We start from the raw sequence: 21,597 nt of genomic DNA on the forward strand, positions 1-21,597 counted from the left end.
ATCAACTGCATTGCCCTCATCTACCCTCTCTGTTACCTCATCAAAAAACTCTATCAGGTTAGTTAAACACGATTTGCCTTTAACAAATCCGTGCTGGCTTTCCCTAATCAATCCACACTTGTCCAAGTGACTGTTAATTCTGTCCCACTCTGGCGCCACCCCCATATCTACAGATGTTTGGAAGATTTTGGCGGGTACCTCTGCAATTTCCACCCTTACTTCCCTCAGCAACCTTGGATGCATCCCATCTGGACCAGGTGACTTTCTACTTTAGGTACAGCCAGCCTTTCTAGTACCTCTTCTTTATCAATTTTTAGCCCATACAGTATCTCAACTACATCTCCCCTTACTGACACTCTGGCAGCAATCTTTTTTTATTTTTTTTATTCGTTCACGGGATGTGGGCGTCGCTGGCAAGGCCGGCATTTATTGCCCATCCCTAATTGCCCTCGAGAAGGTGGTGGTGAGCCGCCTTCTTGAACCGCTGCAGTCCGTGTGGTGACGGTTCTCCCACAATGCTGTTAGGAAGGGAGTTCCAGGATTTTGACCCAGCGACAATGAAGGAACGGCGATATATTTCCAAGTCGGGATGGTGTGTGACTTGGAGGGGAACGTGCAGGTGGTGTTGTTCCCATGCGCCTGCTGCCCTTGTCCTTCTAGGTGGTAGAGGTCACGGGTTTGGGAGGTGCTGTCGAAGAAGCCTTGGCGAGTTGCTGCAGTGCATCCTGTGGATGGTGCACACTGCAGCCACAGTGCGCCGGTGGTGAAGGGAGTGAATGTTTAGGGTGGTGGATGGGGTGCCAATCAAGCGGGCTGCTTTATCTTGGATGGTGTCGAGCTTCTTGAGTGTTGTTGGAGCTGCACTCATCCAGGCAAGTGGAGAGTATTCCATCACACTCCTGACTTGTGCCTTGTAGATAGTGGAAAGGCTTTGGGGAGTCAGGAGGTGAGTCACTCGCCGCAGAATACCCAGCCTCTGACCTGCTCTCGTAGCCACATTATTTATATGGCTGGTCCAGTTAAGTTTCTGGTCAATGGTGACCCCCAGGATGTTGATGGTGGGGGATTCGGCGATGGTAATGCCGTTGAATGTCAAGGGGAGGTGGTTAGACTCTCTCTTGTTGGAGATGGTCATTGCCTGGCACTTATCTGGCGCGAATGTTACTTGCCACTTATGAGCCCAAGCCTGGATGTTGTCCAGGTCTTGCTGCATGCAGGCTCGGACTGCTTCATTATCTGAGGGGTTGCGAATGGAACTGAACATTGTGCAGTCATCAGCGAACATCCCCATTTCTGACCTTATGATGGAGGGAAGGTCATTGATGAAGCAGCTGAAGATGGTTGGGCCAAGGACACTTCCTTGGTAAATACAGATGCAAAGTACTCTTCTAGTACCTCGGCCATCCCCTCTTCCTCCATGGTCCCTAATCGGCCCCACCTCTCTCTTACTATCCGTTTACTGTTTACATGCCTGTAGAAGACGTTTGGATTCCCTTTAATATTGGCTGTCAGTCTATTCTCATACTCTCTCTTTGCCCCTCTGATATCCTTTTTCACTTCCCCTCTGAACTTTCTATATTCTGCCAGGTTCTCACTTGTGTTATCAGCCTGACATCTGTCATATGCCCCTTTTTTCCATTTCATCTTACTCACTATCTCTTGTCATCCAGGGAGCTGTGGCTTTAGTTGCCCTACCTTTCTGCCTCGTGGGAATGTGCCTAGACTGTACCCGAACCACCTCCTCTTTAAAGGCCACCCACTGTTCAATTACAGTTTTGCCTGCCAATCTTTGATTCCAATTTACCTGGGCCAGATCTTTTCCTGTCCCATTGAAATTGGCCCTTCGCCAATTGAGTATTTTTTACTTTCGAGTGGTCCATGTCATTTTCTCTAGTTATTCTAAGCCTTATGATACTATGATCACTGCTCCCTAAATGCTCCCCCACTGACACTTGCTCCACTTGGTCCATCTCATTCCCCAGACCCAAGTCCAGCAATGCCTCCTTCCTCGTTGGGCTGGAAACATACTGGTACAGAAAATTACCCTGAACACATTTTAAAAATTCCTCCCCCTCTTTGCCCCTTATATTGTTATTGTTATCCCAGTCTATATTAAGATGGTTGAAATTCCCAGTTATTACTACTCTATAGCTTCTGCAACTCTCTGTAATTTCCCTGCAAATTTGCTCCTCTATATCCTTCCCACTCGTTGGTGGCCTATAGAATGCATCCAGTAGTGTAATGGCACCTCTTTTATTTTGTAACTCTAACCAAATAGATTCTGTTCTTGAATCCTCCAGGATATCCTTTCTCTCCAGTACGACAATATACTCCTTAATCAATACTGCCACCCCCTCCCCCCTCCTTTCTTTCCTTCCCTATCTTCCCTGAACACCTTGTATCCAGGAGTATTTAGTACCCAATCCTGCCCTTTTTTGAGCCAGGTCTCAGTTATCACCACAACATCGTATTCCCATGTAGCTTTTTGCACCTACAGCTCACCAACCTTGTTTACCACACTTCGTACAAACTAGCGTAGGAACATCATGCGAACTTCGTGTGAACCAACTAGTGGGAAGGATATGGAGGAGAAAATTTGCAGGGAAATTACAGAGAGGTGTAAAAACTGTAGAGTAGTGATGACTGGGGACTTCAACTATCCTAATAATAGAATGGGATAACAATAATAATATAATGGGCAAAGAGCGGGAGGAATTTTTGAACTAAAGGTCGTAAATATAAAAATCACTAATAAATCCAATAGGGAATTCAGGAGAAACTTCTTTACCCAGAGAGTGGTTACTCGCTGTCACAAGGAGTAGTTGGGTCAACTAGCATAGATGTATTTAAGGGGAAGCTAGATAAACACGAGGGAGAAAGGAAAAGAAGGATATGTTGATGGGGTTAGATGAAGAAGGTTGGGAGGAGGCGCATGTGCAGCATAAACACTGGCATGGACCTGTTGGGCCGAATGGCCTGTTTCTGTGCCATACATTCTATGTAATCCTATGTCTCTCCAATCTATGGACAATTTTCAGCCACAATAGTAGGTAAGCAACCTGGTCTCCGTTCAATTCTACTCCAACTCAATAAAAATGATGGTGCAACAAGAGCTTTTGTATGACTCTTCAATTATCCCTTCTCCCATTGGAAAGTTGCCTGACATCCATTTGGTACCTCTCCAAAGCACAAGACGTTACTGAATTTGGAACCTCAGTAGCATGGAGATACCTCATAAATTGGCACTCTGATGTATTGCAGTACCTGCTGCTGACATTTCTTATGTAAATCTTTTTAACAAATATGTTTTAACTGCTTCATTCCACATTAACTCACCTCTCTAATCCTTAGAGGGTCCCATTTGACCTTTAGATTTTGCCTGATACAAATATAACCAAATCTATTGCATCGTCCACTGCAATATGCTTTTACTGTTTTTTAATCCATGAGTATTGTTTTAGCATCTCTTAATTTAATTTTGTACATTTTGTGCTTTTTTCTCCATTACCATTTTGTGAGAAATGTTCCTAATTTTCAATTGTTTACCCAAACTTCTCCATTTAACTATAGATATGATCCTTCAACTTCTGTATGGCATATTTGAGTTCTATCAACTCTGCTTTTATTCAGTGTTTGCTCTGTCTTTATTTTTCAACTAAATACAACATGAAAAATGGTCTTTTCCCTTGCATCCATTTTACATGTGGTATCAAGAAGTAATCCTACTTCAGCTGCAAAAATTATCTCCACATTTGAAAGAACCAACCATTATCCAGCTTTATTTCTCATTAATTAAGGCTTCCCAAAATTAATAATCTCCCTTTCCTGAATATTTTAATGCTATGTTTCAATAATTCAATCTCAGTTTTTTTTCCTTTTGCACATATAGTTGATGATTCATAATTATTAATGTTTTGTCTTCATGACATTATAAAGTGACTCAGTCTTTCCTTTGCCTAAGATTAAATCATCAAGCTTGATGAAAGGCAGGTTCTCTCTTATTATCAAAGCTGCCCCTTTCCTGTTTATTTTTCCTGCTCTTCTAAGTTTGTTCCCATAACGCTTTAAACAGCTCTGCCTTAGACCATTTTTATCTACTTTTTTTTCCACACATGGTTCAGTACCTTATTTTTCATTATCCTTATGTTCATGTAAAACACTTAACAACTCTGGCAGTAGGAATCATTATAATATTGATAAACTTGTTTATTGATTTTAACATCCCAGTTTCTTAATCCATCACTTCTCTTGTTGTGACTATTTTTTTAATCCATTTAATGCTTTGCTCATTATGATGGTGTATGATGTTGAAGAGTTCAAATCCAAGTGTTGGCTCATTGCTATCTTATATCCAGGAATGTGATATTTTGATGCTTTATCGCTATCAGCAACATGAGTCTCTTGTAGCGTGAGAACATCAGTTTTCAGTTCATATAGCAACTTGGTCAGTTAGTCGCATTTTGCAGATGAGAGGCATTACACGTTAAGGTGACAGACACGTAGATGTGGGCCTTTGTCTCTCGTTTGATGTTGGCCCCGAAACTACAGCACAGAGACAGGCCATTCGGCCCAACTGGTCGATGCCAGCGTTTATGCTCCCCACGAGCCTCTTCCCTCCCTACTTCATCGAATCCTATCAGGATACCCTTCCATTGCTTTCTCCCTCATGTGCTTATCTAGCTTCCCCTTAAATGCATCTATGCTATTTGCCTCAACTACTCCTTTTGGTAGCATGTTTCACATTCTTACCACTCTTTGGGTAAAGAAGTTTCTCCGGAATAAATGGAAGATGAAGGATGGCCCAAAGTATGACTGTGGATAGGCTATCCAAACCATGAAGCATCTTGGGAACCAATTCTCGCTATGATCCTTTCCTGGAGAATAGCTTCTATTCATTTTGTATCACCAGAGGTCTTAGAATGAGTGACGAACTTGGGCATCTAATGTTACTTTTCAAGCTGCCATGATAAAGAAGACGACTGCTTTGCTTTTTCCCTCCAGCATTTATTCTTGCCTAAATATTTTCCAATTGAAGTGAGTGACTTTTGGTTCAATTTCCTAGCCATTGTTTACCTTGTTTTAAAATTGAGAAACTTAAGGTGAAGGGCTGAGGTCCTTAGTGGAGATACTACAATGTTAAGAGCATAAGAGAAGGCAGGGTATTGCACAGTATTACATAGAAATTATAATAAGAAAACAGAACCTTCAGCCCAAACCATCATTGTTGGTGTTTAGCATCCATGCGAGTAGTATTTCTAATCCCATGAATCCAACCTGTTTTCATATCCCTTATCACCCTTTTCTTCAACTTCTTGGCTAACCAGTTCTTAAAAGTTGATGTGGTGTCTGCTTCAATCACTAACCCCTTCACAACCCTCTCTGAAAAAAAGGTTCTCCTGGTCAAGAAGTAGCTATTCAGGCTGTTCAAGGTTTGTGATGCTAAGCTTGGGTTTTATAAACTAGAAAATTGTAGGAGGAAGAGAAGGCCATAGGCAATGAAAACGTAGAAAAAAGATAGATAAATGTTAACCTGTCTTTTCTCTTTACAAAAACTGACAGATTTGGTGCATCTTCCCAGTATTTTCTGTTTTTGTTTCACCCTTTCATTCAGAGAGTCCTTTGTGTTGTTGTCCCTGTTTCCTTTCCAACCTATCACAACATTGACTACACTTAAAAAAAAAGTACTTCATTGGCTGGAAAGTGCTTTGGGACATCCTGAGGTTGTGAAAGGCACTTTTTAAATGCAAGTGCTTTCTTTTTTCTTTTTATCCATCCCTGAATTTAGCAATTCTCTCCCCCTTAACCTTGTACAAATTGTTAAATCTATTAGCATTTTCTGGTGCCAAAATTTATAATGTGGCCTATTCTTAAATTGTTTCCTGAACTTTTGGGAAGAAATGGAATGATGTTCCAATTAAGCAATAACACATACACTAGTGTATTTACATGCTAAACCGAGTCAATTGGATGGCTGAAGAGTTAGCTGCTTAACCCCAATTCAATGTAACTATGGAGAACTTTCAATTTTGTGGCTTTCAGAATCTGAAGATAAAAATACATTAGGTTTATTTTGTCACTAAATGTTAAATTGCTGGTAAAAATGCATGTTCACTGCAAATTAAAGATAGCAATTTTTCAATATCAGATTCTTTTGTCGTGCAAAATATCTACAGTTCATTTGCATTAAGGAGAAAAAAAATCTCTTTTAAAAATCAAATACAATGTAATAATGGCAACAGCAATGCAATTATTGGCAGGGAGTTTTCTCTAAAGAACCCTGTCTGCCAATTAGCTTTCAATATTTAAATAAAGTCTGTCGCAAATCAAGTATTCATTCTTCTGGTAAAGTGTGTGCTGTTGCTGTGCATTAAGAAGATGGTTAAAGGGTCTGACTAAAGGTTGTAAATAACAAAGATTTTAACAAATCACAATAAAATTAGCAACCAAGAGATCCAGTGGTTTAACTTCTGCATAGTAAAACTGAAGTCAATGGGAATCAGGGGGAAAACTCTCCAGTGGCTGGAGTCATACCTAGCACAAAGGAAGATGGTAGTGGTTGTTGGAGGCCAATCATCTCAGCCCCAGGACTTTGCTGCAGGAGTTTCTCAGGGCAGTGTCCTAGGCCCAACCATCTTCAGCTGCTTCATCAGTGACCTTCCCTCCATCATAAAATCAGAAATGGGGATGTTTGCTGATGATTGCACAGTGTCCAGTTCCATTTGCAACCGCTCAGATAATGAAGCAGTCCGAGCCCGCATGCAGCAAGACCTGGACAACATCTAGGCTTGGGCTCATAAGTGGCAAGTAACATTCGCGCTAGACAAGTGCCAGGCAATGACCATCTCCAAGAGAGAGTCTAACCACCTCCCCTTGACATTCAATGGCATTATCATCGCCGAATCCCCCACCATCAACATCCTGGGGGTCACCATTGACCAGAAACTGAACTGGACCAGCCATATAAATACTGAGGCTACAAGAGCAGGTCAAAGGCTGGGTATTCTGTGGCGAGTGACTCACCTCCTGACTCCCCAAAGCCTTTCCACCATCTACAAGGCACAAGTCAGGAGTGTGATGGAATACTCTCCACTTGCTTGGATGAGTGCAGCTCCAACAACACTCAAGAAGCTCAATACCATCCAGGACAAAGCAGCCCGCTTGATTGGCACCCCATCCACCACCCTAAATATTCACTCCCTTCACCACTGGCGCACTGTGGCTGCAGTGTGTACCATCCACAGGATGCACTGCAGGAACTCGCCAAGGCTTCTTCGACAGCACCTCCCAAACCCGCGACCTCTACCACCTAGAAGGACAAGACCAGCAGGCACATGGGAACAACACAACCTGCACGTTCCCCTCCAAGTCACACACTATCCCGACTTGCAAATATATTGCCGTTCCTTCATCGTCGCTGGGTCAAAATCCTGGAACTCCCTTCCTAACAGCAATGTGGGAGAACCTTCACCACACGGACTGCAGTGGTTCAAGAAGGCGGCTCACCACCACCTTCTCAAGGGCAATTAGGGATGGGCAATAAATGCTGGCCTCGCCAAGGACGCCCACATCCAATGAACGAATAAAAAAAAATTCTGCATACTCTTATCTAGTGATAGATTAGCTGGAGGCATTTGAGACTGCAGCTGTATAATGTAGCAACAGCCAATATCACGACAAAGACCAATATTTGATTATGTTTTCTTCTCCTGTTTAGCAGAGTTTCCTTATTTCCTTTGGCTAGTAGCCCAGGACAATCAAATGTTGCATGGTGACAATTATAGTGCTGAAAGCTTGGATTATGTGATGCTACTGCGAATGATTTTGAAATTTCTCCTGCTGACCAAAATATTCTAAGCTTCATAAAAACAACATAAGCAACAGCTTTTCCAATCATATTATGTAGTTGTCTATTGATACTTGGCAATAATTGCTCAAAGGGCCATCGAACTATAAATGGCACTTTTTCACCTGATCCTCTTTCAACTTCAAGGCCTAGAAATTCGATGACGTTGCACCCGTTTTACAGGTGTAAAATAGACTTACAAGCATTCAGTATGGCGGGCGAGACATGCACGTTCATTCTGAGCTGGAAGTGTGCCACCCGCCATATTGGTTAAGGCATCAAAAGAAGCGTCCAAAGCCCAAGGCTGAAACAGGTGTTAGGCCCTTTGCATATGCAAATAAGGGGCCTAACACCTGTTAAATGCCCCCTTTACTAAAATGGTTTGACCTAAAAGCAACCAGCACTAAGCTGGCTGCATTTAGTAAAATGTGATCTACATACATCCTAACCAGTGGTCCTTAAAGGCCACCATCAAAAAAGTAAATCTTGTAAAATATATTTACCTGACTGTGCTGGGAGGTGCAGGAGTGCTTCTCCTGATTCCATTGCTGTTCCGAAGACCGTTGCCGGCTCCCCCTCAGCCCTCTCCCGATCAAACCACTCCCTTTCCCGATCCCCTTCCTCCCTCCTGTTTGTTTCCCCCCCCCCCTCTCCCAGGACCTACCTGAGGCCCGCTGCCGGTGATGCAGTGGCCCAAAATTGCAATCCTCTTTGCCGATGAGTTGCCTGACGATGTCCAGCAGGTGTCTGCAACTTTGCCGGTCTCATAGGCCCGAGGCTCAATATCGGGTGGGCCTTGGGCCTACTCATTCTGGCACAGGGTTCGTTCCCAGGGCCTAGCTCATGCCAGCCCAGTTCTAGGAACAAATGTCCAAAATGTTTAGGCACAGATGGACTTTAGTCTGCACAGTCAGCTTCTGAAAGCTGCACTCCATCTGTTATGTCAGTATCTTGGCCCAAAGAGATTTTATACTGTATTGTCTATATGGGAATTTCTCTGGGAATTCCTCTGTGTCTGCATGCTTCAGAGGCAGAGGATCAGTGGAGTAATGCTGCACAACTACATTGGTACCTTCTGTGTGTATTCAGGATCACCCAACAGTATAGAGCCAGATATTTGTACCTGCATGTGCAGAAACACAGAACTGGGCACAATCCTGCAGCCACACCTGAAATCTATTTCATGATACAGCTGTTCCCATCAGTAGCTTTCTTGATAACCACTGCCTTGAATTTGACTACACAGAGTCTTTCTAAGCTACAATAGATGTATGCCAAATCTCCCAACCTGCAATGCACAGTAACCTTGTTTGCACAGGCCATTTCATTGTTCAATTTCCCCATGGAATACACAGAGCATGACAATGTCGCTCAGCAAAGGGAACTTGCCATGGGTCAGGCATGAGAAGAGAGGCCACATTATGTATTGCCACAATATGACTGCCAGCATGAAGCATAAGACATATCTGCCTAACCAACCAGGCACTGAGCAACAGTGTAAAGGCCAGCTGCAATAAATGACATATTCCTTTCCCTTAAATGGTTGAATTCTCCAGTATACAACAGTCATCTCCATCTGAGCCAAGTAAACTATCATGTCCACAGCTTTACATCAAAATTCATGAAACCAAAAGCCTTTCTTCCCAATATTATTATTGTGCCCCATCTCAAATGCAGTACAGGATACATTGCAGTTCCAATTATGGCAAATGTTACTAACCTTAATAGTGTGTGGTACAGGTTACAAGTTACAAAGAGTTATGGAGCCAGGGCAGGTAGATGGAGTTGAGATACAGATCTCCCATGATCTAATTGAATGGTGGAACTGGCTCGAGGGGCTGAATGGATTACTCCTGTTCCTATGTTCAGGTGTGTTTGACCTCAGTGTCTTCTCTCTGAGAATGCATTTGGCAAATCTTCTACTTTCTAATTGTGTGCTTCTATTAAGTTTTTTCCCCAGTGGGAGCAGGAAATGAGGTGGACAGCTGCTGCCTGGCCGTGCGTACTGTGGGGATGGAGGTTAACCTTCTTTAACTGGGATAATTGCTGGGTTTGTAATGACAGATACCAGAGGGTTGGAGGTGGTGGTTGCCTGAGCCCGAATGCTCTCTACTACTCCTAAAGTCATTTGAGTGGGATGACTGTTCGTTATAGACGTAGCATGCCACCCACTGCTATTCCCCTACTATTGGGCACCAACAATAAAATAAGATATTTCACTGCTTTAATAGTAAGACCCTCCTTGAAACCAAACCTTACATGGAAGGACATTGCAGTGTGCTATACTGCAGTGCTGCAATGTATACATGTGACTGATTAACGAGAGACAGAGTGAGGTTCCTAGAATGGTATTCGCCATGAGCTTGGAAGAGGTCTCTGACGACTTCTTGCATCAGTCCTCTATTCTCTTTACACCCATAATCTCCAGAGCTCTCTCCTCATAAACATTAAATGTTCTTTGGTTGGAATTACCCAATTACCTATATCATGTGCCATCTTCTGTTATGTGGAGACTTTTCCTGTAAAGAGACATAAAAGGGACACATGTTGGAAAGAGGAATATGAGAGATGGTGTGCTACCGAAGTGCTTAGAACATGAGCCACCTTATGTAGATATATGAATATATATCATAAAGGAAGCTTCTGTAGTCCTTGTACTTATTACATTTAATGGGTGGTTCGGTCACCACTTTGATATGGCAACATTACACAATGCCTTGGAAGAACATGAGCATACCCGTGCATTTAGAAAGATCAACAGTTTACAAAGTTTGCTGATTTCTCCCTCTCTGACAAAATACTAAGTTTACATTGCCGAGCAAGAAGGATGCTTTGCAAGGCAACATATTAAAGTGCATCCACATTTTTACCCACTTACCTTAGCTACCTTGTGCAGCCTAGCAAATCTCTTCCACAGCTGTTCCTAGGCTTGGTCCACAGATGAGACTGTATTTGCATGCGCTGTTACCTCCATCAGTGTTGTGCTGAAATTCTTTTGGAATGCTGGATGGCCATCTCCTCCCAACAGAGCACCTTTGCTGCAGGACCTCCTGCCTCAAAACCTCTAAAGTACTATCAGTCAGTTGGAACCATTCGCCCTCCAACCGCTATTAGAAAACCTGGAGCACTGCAGCTTTAAGGGTTGCCAAAAACCCTTTAAGGGCAGCTGTCACTGGATACCCTGCCCCTAAATCTTTGAGTGCTCCAGCATGCCATGCGTTAAGCTCTGGGAGCATTGTCAAAATATTTAAAATTAGCCGATCACTCATTACTAGACAAGGTTAAACCTGTTGCCTAATATGTTCGTGCAGCAGTGATGACGAGAACAAGGCTGGAAACTCATCAATTTGGTCAGTGTTTATGCAGTTATCGAAAGCAAGAAGGGCATTTGGCCATTTAAGCTCATCCCGTTTAATGGATTGGTGTTGCTGGTAATTGCAGTCGCAATTTGTTGTGCATGATCAGTCCGTATAAGTTTTTGGACCATCTCAGAAGTTGTACATTAGAAACAACAGCACAAATATGAAAATAACAATTAACTTGTGGGCACTTACCTTATTCGTCAGTGTTGCAGGCTTCAGCACCCCAGACATGGAGGCAAACTTACTAGTTTGATTTTAAAGATTGGTATTGAACATTTAATTTAAATGTTCTGACATTAGAAATTAGGGATTTATGAACTTCGGCACCATAAAGTTTGTTCATCAGTACAGGCATGTGGGAGAACTGAAAAAAAATCTGCTTTCATTTAAAGTCGTGAAACACTGGTGATGAGAGCAAGGCTGGAAACTCATCAATTTCGTCAGTGTTTATGCAGTTATCGAATGCAAGAAGGGCTTTTGGCCACTTAAGCTCATCCCATTTAATGGATTGGTGCTGCTGGTAATTGCAGCCGCAATTTGTTGTAGATGTTTACATTCAAATCACTCAGAGTTTACTTTCAGTGTTGTCATTATATATCAAGATAAAGCACATCACACAGCTTAGGGAAGGAAACCTGCTTCCATACCCGGTCTGGCCTACATGTGTCTCCAGTCCCACACCAATGTGGTTGACTTTTAATTGTGATGTGGAGATGCTGGTGATGGACTGGGGTGGACAAATGTAAGGAATCTTACAACACCAGGTTATAGTCCAACAGTTTTATTTGAAAATCACAAGCTTTCGGAGCTTATCTCCTTCATCAGGTGAGTGACGAAGGAGGTAAGCTCCGAAAGCTTGTGATTTTCAAATGAAACGGTTGGACTATAACCTGGTGTTGTAAGATTCCTTACATTTGACTTTTAATTGCCCTCTGAAGTGGCCTAGCAAGCCACTCAGTTATAATAAACTACAACAAACGTGGATTGCATTGGTTCAAGAAGGCCCACCACTACCTTCTTAGGGCAACTAGGGATGGGCAATAAATGCCAGCCTTGCCAGCAATGCTCACATCCCGAGATGAATTAAAAAAATTAAAGATGATTGCAACTGAATGGAATGATGAGCAGCTGAGCAATAATATTACATTTGAGTTTAAGAAATTCTGCCACTCCTGATTCTTACATGTTTAATTATAATATTTGTAAGCCTTTTTAAGAAAACACAAACACCAGATCCGAATAATACACAACCTGAAGCTAAGGAGGACTGAGTTTAAGCATAACACAGTTGTGAAAATTGTTTTATCAGTACTGTTGGTATCTTGTTCCAGTTAATTTTTTTTGGATGAACATCTGGTTTTCTATTAAACAGTTTGCAGTCAACAAATGAATTGCCTCCCTGTGGTTGGTGTATCTGTTTGTTCTGACTCTCCCCTCCCCTCTTTTTCTCTATATTTTTCCAACCTTACTAAAATGCCTGTTTATCTTTCGTTCTTATTATAAATGGTCTTCTCTCTATACAGTTGCTGACTGGCCTGCTGTGTATTTCAAGCATTATCTGTCTTTATATGTGATTGAGAAAGCTAGCATAATATTTCTTAAGATTCACTCCAGCTGATTAGACTCACAAATACTTAAAACAAATTCCTGTCACAGAAATCTGGTGATTGGTAAAAAAATCTGCAGACTCAATATTACATGTGTTAGGTGCAAGCTTAACTCTTATCTTACATAATGCTCATCTTCATGTGGTTTATCTATTTCATGTGTTTTAACAAAAAAATACAATATCTCACTCATGTTTTTTTTGGTTTAAAGATAACCTTAATTGGTTTAGTCTATCATTATCATATTTCAGCATGGGTGTTTTGAATTTCAGCCATAGCAATACTCAAAAGTCGAACAACCCACCAGCACACCACTAAACTGCTAAAAATTTGAGCCAGTAATCATTTTCCCGACTCCCAAGCCAAGAGACATCAGAGAATATACCCATCAACAACCCACCAAGGATTCAGAGGCAGGCCACTTCTACCCTGCCATCAATCACCAGGCTAATAGAATGTTAAAAGAAATATTTAAACTTGTCACTTTGATCTCGGCCACAAATGACAGCAACTTACTCACATACCATCAGGGTAAATTGGGTCTCTTCACCACCCTGTTTGTGATCAAAAATAGGGTGGTAGCAGATGAAAAATAAATGGCTGTTTTTCCTGCCCACTTACTGCTACTTTTACAGCTGGACAGATTTTCCAGTGGACGTTAATCCTGGCAACCCAGAGCTCCCAGCTGAAGCGGATGAGTCTCCTGAATAAATTAAAATGGGGGGTCAAGTGATTTAAATAGTTGCCGACGCCATTCTCCGACCTCACCGCCACTTCTTGCTCCTTCCCACCAACCACAGGTGTTACAAGTCCTGAGATGACCATTTTAAACACTATTTAAAGGGATCCCCAGCTGCTCTCAGGTAAAGCTGTATAGAGCTATTGGAGATATTTTGATTGCAGTAGATTGTGCGCTTTTGACTTTAAAGGATTTGAATGTGCTTGTAGTTACTGCTGTTGGTTGTGAACCGTTAAGGGCTACTGGCATTGAGTTGTTTCTTGATAAGGGTCCTTCTAGGAATCCCACGATGGGAAGAGGAGGAGAAGAAGGAAGGAGCAAACATAACTGGAACTGTAGAGAATCCAAATAGAAAGAAGCATGCTTGGAGGAATTCTTAACTTCTCAACAGAGTTTATAGACCCAGAAACAATATTTGGCAGTTCTCTGAGAAGCAGTGCTTAAGAAGGCTTCAATTCTCTAGGGAGACAATGATAGAGTTCTGTCACATCCTGCAAGATTTGTAGCCAACTGCTGCAGCTAGCAAGGCATTGCCTGTTAGAGTCCAAATCACTGCAGCTACGAAATTATTTTCCTGCGGCTCCTTTTAGGCTGCCACACGGGATATCAGCAACATCAATCATTCTTCAGTCCCTGGTTGCATTAAACAGGTGACTAATGCCTTGTTTGATAGAAGAATCACATTCATCACTTTTCCCATGAATATCCACAAGCAACAGTATAGGGCTCCATGGTTTGGACAGATTGCAGGATTACCCCAAGTCTAGGGAGTCATTGGATGCATCCATGTCACCCTGCGTGTTCCTTCACACAATATGACAGCCTTCATGAATCACAAGGGCTTCTACTCTATTTATGTGCAACTGGTACACGATCACCAGCAATGCACCATGCTCACTTTCCCAGCAACTGCCATGATTCCTTCATCTTGCATCAGTTGTTCATCCCATCCACTGTTTGCCCCTGCACAGCAAGTTAAAGTCAACTGCTTAGAAACAAGAGCTATCGTCTACACATTTGATACATGGCTCCTCTTAGGAACCTACGCTCGGCTGCGGTCTCTGCTACAATCAGATCCACAGGTCAACTAGAGCCCTTATTGAACTGACTATTGGAGTTCTGAAACAAGGGCCCCATTTTTAACTCCAACTGCCTGGCGGAAACCGGGTGGGAGGGCAGTTAAAATGAGGCCAGTCACTTCCCCCCTCTGATCTCACTGCCTTCCCGCCGTGTCCCGATCTTAACCTGCTTTTTTGAGCAGGCGAGCAGGACACCCGCAGGAAGGAAATAGGGTCCTTGATTAAAAATGCAGATCATGTCCGATGATATCATTGGGGTCCAATCTGCAATTTTAGTTAGATGCCTGAGCGAGGGAGCAGTGACAGCTGCAGCTGTAAAAGATCCCATGGCAATATTCAAAGAAGAGCTGGGGAATTCTCCAGGTATCCTGGATAATATTTATCCCTCAACCCTTATCACTGATCATTATCTAATTGTTGTTTGTAGGACCTTGCTGTGTGCAAATTGGCTGCCGTGTTGCCCTACATTACAACAGTAACGACATTCTAGGAGCTCGTGCTGACAGGGCTCAGCTGCAGACTGCAATAGCTCAGCTTCTTGGCATTCTGGAACCCAGGTTGTCATTAGTTCAGGAGTTTGCAATGGTCCAGAGGTGTTGTTCGTATTAAAGATGGCATCATGTTCTATTCCCATTGCACAACTGTCCCTACTACTATGCCCGCAGCTCAGCACATCTCCTGATTTGTAGGAGAACAGAGTCTAGGAGATCCATGGTCTGCATGAAGCCCCTATCCATTTGCTCTCTCAACTGGTCCAAAGCGAGGAGATGTTGAACCTAAAGCCATCCCTGAGAGATGCTATTACTGGTATCACAGACTTGTGGGAAAGGGTTCAGCTGTAGAAGCCATTGAGGTAACCACACGCTCTATGGTTGACTGCAGAGTGTTAATGCAGTATATGGGAACCTCACACAAGTTGATAGTGGACTTTGCCATACGATCCAACGTACTCTGGAAGCTCTCTGGCAGGTAGTCCAATGCATTCATCATTTGCTGATGCACAGAAATCATCTTTCTGTTAAAGTCTGCATCCCCGTCATGAAATTGCTGATGGCAGCAACATGTTATGTCATCTCTCGGCACGACTGTTCACCAATTTGCCACTGTTTTCGTCTACTGTCTACCATTTTTGTTGTCATGGATTCTCCCAACCCATTGAATCTAATAAAGGAGGTAATCAAAGAAAGAAAGAGAGTACTTGCATTTAAATAGCACCTATCACAGTCTCATGGTGTCTCAAAACATGAATTACTTTTGAAGTGTGCATTCACTTGTTCTGTAGGCAAACACACAGCCTATTTATAACCATCACAGTCCACAAATAACAAACAAGATAAATTACCTATTTTGCTGTATTGACTGAGGGCTGAATATTGACAAGGACACCAGGAGAACATCCTACTCTTCTACATATAGTACTATAAGATCTTTTACATCCTCGTGGGCAGTGTTTTGGTTGTGTTAGGTAAGAGATGAATGTTGGTCAAGATGCCTAGATTAGGCGTTCAAGACCTGGAGTGGGGCGTGAACCCATAGCTTGAGATTAATAACTAAGGCTAGTTTACATCTTAATAAAACTTTCAAGAGATAAAGCACTGTGACATTTCTTCCTAAGGCTTGAAGTAATCAACCAAAATCTATAGGTTGTTAATCTTATCTTACAACCTTCCCGATGTGACTCTGAGCAGCTGCACTCCACAAATGACTAAACTGTCTGGGAGGCAGAGGAACCCTTATTTGCTCTGGAACATTTATGTCTATCCTTACCATGTAACCTTTAATTCCCATTCTTAACCAGATAAGTATTCAACTATTCTATTTGATGCAGTTAATGGATACAGCATTAACTCCTTTATCAAAGAGCTGGCTAAATATCTGCCTAAGAATAAGTTGCATTGGTCACCGGTACAAAACAGTGCGCAGTTTCCCATTCATTTCAAACATACTTAAAGTAAAGAATGAAGTTTAAAATCCACGAAAAGTAGCAGCAATAAGTGAAACAATGTGAATATCTCTGACTTATTTCAGAAATGTATCTTGGAGATCATGGATACTCAACCAGGAAGGATAGAACTGGAAATAATGAAAATGGACAAGTGACATTAAGGAAGAGAAAAATAACTAGAAATAAATGGGAACTGCAGAGAAAGAGCTCGCTATAGATGTGTGCTAGTCCACCTTTTTCATTTACTCATGGTGGAGGGGGTGGTGGGGGGGAACGTGAGGAATAGGTATGGGGAGGACTTAGTTCTGAAAGCTGTTATGCAGGCGAGATATTTTGATATTGGTGTTAAGAACCTAAGTGTATTAAGAGCTTTAGAATAGTGGTGGTGCTGAGGGATAGAAGATTCTCAAAGGAGACCATTGCCAATATGCTCAACTCCAGTGTACAGCTTAGAGCTTTGAGTTCATCCCTTAATCCTCTTGGATGATTTATAACATTTACAATTCCCTCATTCTCAGTTCTTTATTTTATCTGTCTAATGTCCCACCTGCAGCCCCTTTCATTCTTGGATTGATATGCATTTACTTAATTTTTTAGTTGTGCTTTCCTCCCACTGTTTTAAACCTGCATATTATAAATTTGGCTGACAAACCAGATTTGATAATCAGCTTCTGCTGTATCTCATATCACTTAAAAAGGTAAATAAGATAAGGAGATACACTATGAACTTAACAAAAGATTGACATCATGGATTAATTCTACAAGGATTGAAATCAGATTCACAAATCGTCATTTGTTCATATATTAAAATGCCTGCAGCTGTCTGTACCTGATTTTTCTGTCACTTGATGAGGTTTTACAGTAAACTGGAATAATCATCAAAGTGTGGGGACAACATTTTCTCAAGTCATCTTTAAACTACATTAAGGCTCAGTTCATATAATGTAGTAAATATGGAAATGAGGTAAATGGTCTTCTGTTGCTTGTGTATGCATGCAGTGAATGTGCAAATAAGGGAAATGAGAGTACAGAAGAAGGGAAATTAAAATGTTTGTGGCAAAGATTTAATACTGAGCAACTTACTGATATATATACTTTTGTTAAGAAAGTCTGTTGTATAATTGTGAATTGTGATGGGAAATGTTTAGGAAGGGGGAGCTCCTGATCTCTATCTAGCAACCCCTGCTAGAAGTGCATATGTGCATATGTGTGGACATTGGTAAGTACAGGATAGGGCTGGACTGTGAAGTCTTCCACAGTTCAATGTACCTACTGGCACACACCTTCAAAATTCACATTTGAACAAAGGGGACTTGGATGTGGTACTAGAGGGTACAATAACTTGCAAAATAATAAAATTGATTTTTAGGAATAAACTTAAGGATCACCTCATTTAAGAATATATTTAAGAAGGAGCTAGATAGATTTCTAGACACAAAAGGTATCAAGGGGTATGGAGAGAGAGCGGGAATATGGTTTTAAGATAGAGGATCAGCCATGATCATATTGAATGGCGGAGCAGGCTCGAAGGGCTGAATGGCCTACTCCTGCTCCTATTTTCTATGTTTCTACCTCATAAAAATAAAAGGGATTCCATTCAACCCATTTCACTCATCCTTACATAGAAAAATATGATAACCCACCCCCCCACCAACACACACACCATCACAGCATCTGACTGCTTATTGAATGATTCCAGAAATTTCCCTCCAATTCCTGACACCAGCTGATATCTCATAAGAGAATTGAGTTATGAGGAAAGGTTAGAAAAACGTTTGACTCTTCAAGGTGGAATTTCCTCGGAGTGGGGGTTTCACTGCTGGAGATGGATTCATGCGGGGCCTGTACCTGCTGCCCCAATCCCGACCCACTTTCCTGCGTTAAGCCGACTTAAACATGCACAACAGCATCCCTGCCACATAGAGGGAGCCTGTTACTTTCAGCAAAAGGAAACTTGGCAGTGTTGCAGTAGGACATCTGCTTCAGCAGCAGAAAGCAGCAGATGAACCATTAATGGGGGAGAATTAGGCTGAGGATTTGCTTTAAAATTTTGAAAAAAGGGTCAGCCTGAGCTGCAGGAACCATTGGTGCAGGTATGCAATGTTCAACTACACTCCAGCTGGCTAATGCTAATCGGATACTGTGACCTGAAACTTCTATTGCATCCAAAAGCGGGCGCGCAGGGGAAGAATCACTCACTGCACATGCCTGTTGGTGCTGTCCAAGGCCGCATGTAATATTCGTGCTGCCTGCTTATTGTCACGGCCATTTGAAGTGTCCTCAATAGAAGCTTAGTGGCCGTTCACCTTCCAAGCAGTAGCCACTAGGGCAACACTTGGGGCTCAGTTTTACGGGGAAATTGCGGGTGTGTCGGCGGCGGGGGGCTCCGAAAATTGCGGAAATCCCGTTTGGGTTCGGAAGCCGGCTCCAACCCGCTGACTTCCGAGTTTCCCAGGCACCTGTGTGCCCGCGGGCATCCCGAAACCGGAAGTTCCGCCGGCGGGATGACGGTTAAAGAGCCAAATGTACCTCATTGAGGTACTTAAGGCACTTTACTTGTGAAAAATTACTTGGGTATAATGATTTTTTAACTTGGCTGGGTGGCTTGCCCACCGCTTCTGATTCATGCATGGTGAAACTAGATGTGAAGGGCCGGATCAGGGAAAAAGAAACAAAACAAAGTACATCAAAAACCAATGCAGGAAGTTAAAGCTCAAAATCAACCTACCTTTCCACCCTGCTCCGATGTCCGATGTCTCCCTCTCCGATGTCCCCCTCTTCACCTCTCCGATGTCCCCCTCTTCACCCCCCCGATCTTCCCCTCTTCAACCCCCCGATCTTCCCCTCTTCAACCCCCCCCCCGATGTCCCCCCCCTTCACCTCCCCCAATGTCCCCCTTTCACCTCCCCCCCCCAATCTTCCACTCTCCCGCCCCAATCTGCCTGTCAATCAGGCTGGCTGCCGGGCATGAAACCCGGAGAGGATGTTAATCATCATCAATCACCTTGCGATCGCATCGAAAACGGTAAGTTTTGTTTATGCGGGTTTGCCACGAGCACCTTCACCCACCCTCCCCCCCCCCCCCCCCCCCCGCTGCCAACCCGCCACCATTTCAAAATTGAGCACTTTGTAGGAACACTAAGATAGATAAACAAGCACACAAGTATGGGTTTGCACAAGAGTGATTCATAATTATTGCTGTTCGCTGTTAGATAGAGATCAATTTTTGTTGTTCGATTAATTTGTTTTTTGTCCTGGATTCAGTGTTCCTGTTCCTGCTGCACTTCTTGCTGCTTAGGTGGTGGTAAGGGCTGGTCACCCGTCATGGCGACGGTAACGAGCATGCAGCAATCTGGATCCCCACTAAAGGGTGTACTGCAAAGCTTGTCCTGAACAGTCCAGGCAACTGAAGAATTGCTTGAGCACATCTTTAGTTTGTGTGATGACGTTTCTGGTGGCGGCATGGCTCTCATTGAAGGCCAGCTCTACAGCTGTGCCCGAGTTCCTCACAGGAGTCATGAGTCATGTCCAGAAGGACTAGCCCTTGTCACCCAATAGCCAGCCTGTAACTTGACGGCCTGACGGGACTAAAGACGCCAGAGAACTGCGCAAGGAGACTGAGTCATGAAAGCTGCTAGGTAACTGGGCACAGACCTGTATGATGCGCTGCTTGTGGTCGCAAATCAGTTGTACGTTAAAAGAGTTGAATCTCCTTCAATTGCTAAAGATGCCAGGCTGGTGATAGGGAGCACGCAAGGCAATGTGGGTGCAGTCTAAGGCACCTTGCACCCTGAGGAAGCGGGAAAAGCCCAGTGCTCTCTCATCCTGCTTCATTCTGTCCATAGGGAAGGAGATATCAGTGTTCTTCCTGGGTAGAGAGGCTCGGTGACCTACCTGATACAATAGTAGACTGCGAACTATGATATATCGCTGATGTCACCTGGTGCAGCCTGAAAGGAGCCAATGGCATAAAACCTAAGGGCTATGATGACCTTGACAGCAACAGGGAGTGCTGCCCATGACCTGGTTCGAGGCTCGATTTGTGGCTGCAGCAGGTGACATAGCTCGGTCACAGCTTTCTTTGTGAAGCAAAGGCGCCTCATACATTGCTCCTCAGTGAAGTTCATGTAGGAGAAGTGCCCCGTGAATTCCCACTGTGGGTATGGCCTCCTGCAGCAAGCCGTCCTCCCTCTTGACGCAGCTACTCGTGCTCTCAACTGTCTCCCTTGCTGCTCCCCCTCATCCTCCAGCCCAGAAGGCAGCCCTACCAGACCACCTATGACTGCAGCCAAACTGATTTTTAAGGGGGTTTGAGGCAGAGCAATGCTGGCAAAATCTTCTTCTTAGCAGTCAAGATTAACTTCCCATGGTTAGATAACAGACGATAAAACTCCCAGAAGGTTGTTAGCAACCTGAAATGACAAACCAGCAACTAACTTGTGTGTACTGCATGATCCCTTTAAATAGTGCTGGTCAAGGGGTCTTCCTGCCTGTTAGCACCAGGAGTGGCTGGGTGAGTTCAGTATATAGCGAGTCAGGTGCTGGGGCGGACCAAACTCGGAAAAGTGTCCTCCAACAAGCGTAGGATCTTTATTTACATAAGTTATTCATTGCTTTAAATAGTTCCGGCATGGGCTCTGGACGCCTACGGAGAAGCCCGATCCAATATGGCAGACGGCGCACTTCCGGCTTGAATTCAGCGCGCGCTTCCTGACCGCCATATTGGAGGCTTATTTAGTACCCAAGAAACAGACGCGGCCGATCAAATTTCTAGACCTGTGTGTTTAAATAAGATGAAACGTATCCTCAAACCAGCAGTTCCTTTCCCTGAGGCTGCAAGATCTGGTTCAGTTAACCAATATTACCTGAATCTATGGTCAATTGGTCAGGCACAATATCTCTCACCCAACTCGTAAAATCTCTATCAGTAGTCTCTTAACAAGACCTCTGCAAAGACAATTAGACTTTATTTGCATCATAAAACTCTGATTATAAATGATTACCTCATTTTAAAACATTTTA

This window comes from Heptranchias perlo, chromosome 12 (genome assembly GCF_035084215.1).
Source record: "Heptranchias perlo isolate sHepPer1 chromosome 12, sHepPer1.hap1, whole genome shotgun sequence".
NCBI lineage: Eukaryota > Metazoa > Chordata > Chondrichthyes > Hexanchiformes > Hexanchidae > Heptranchias > Heptranchias perlo.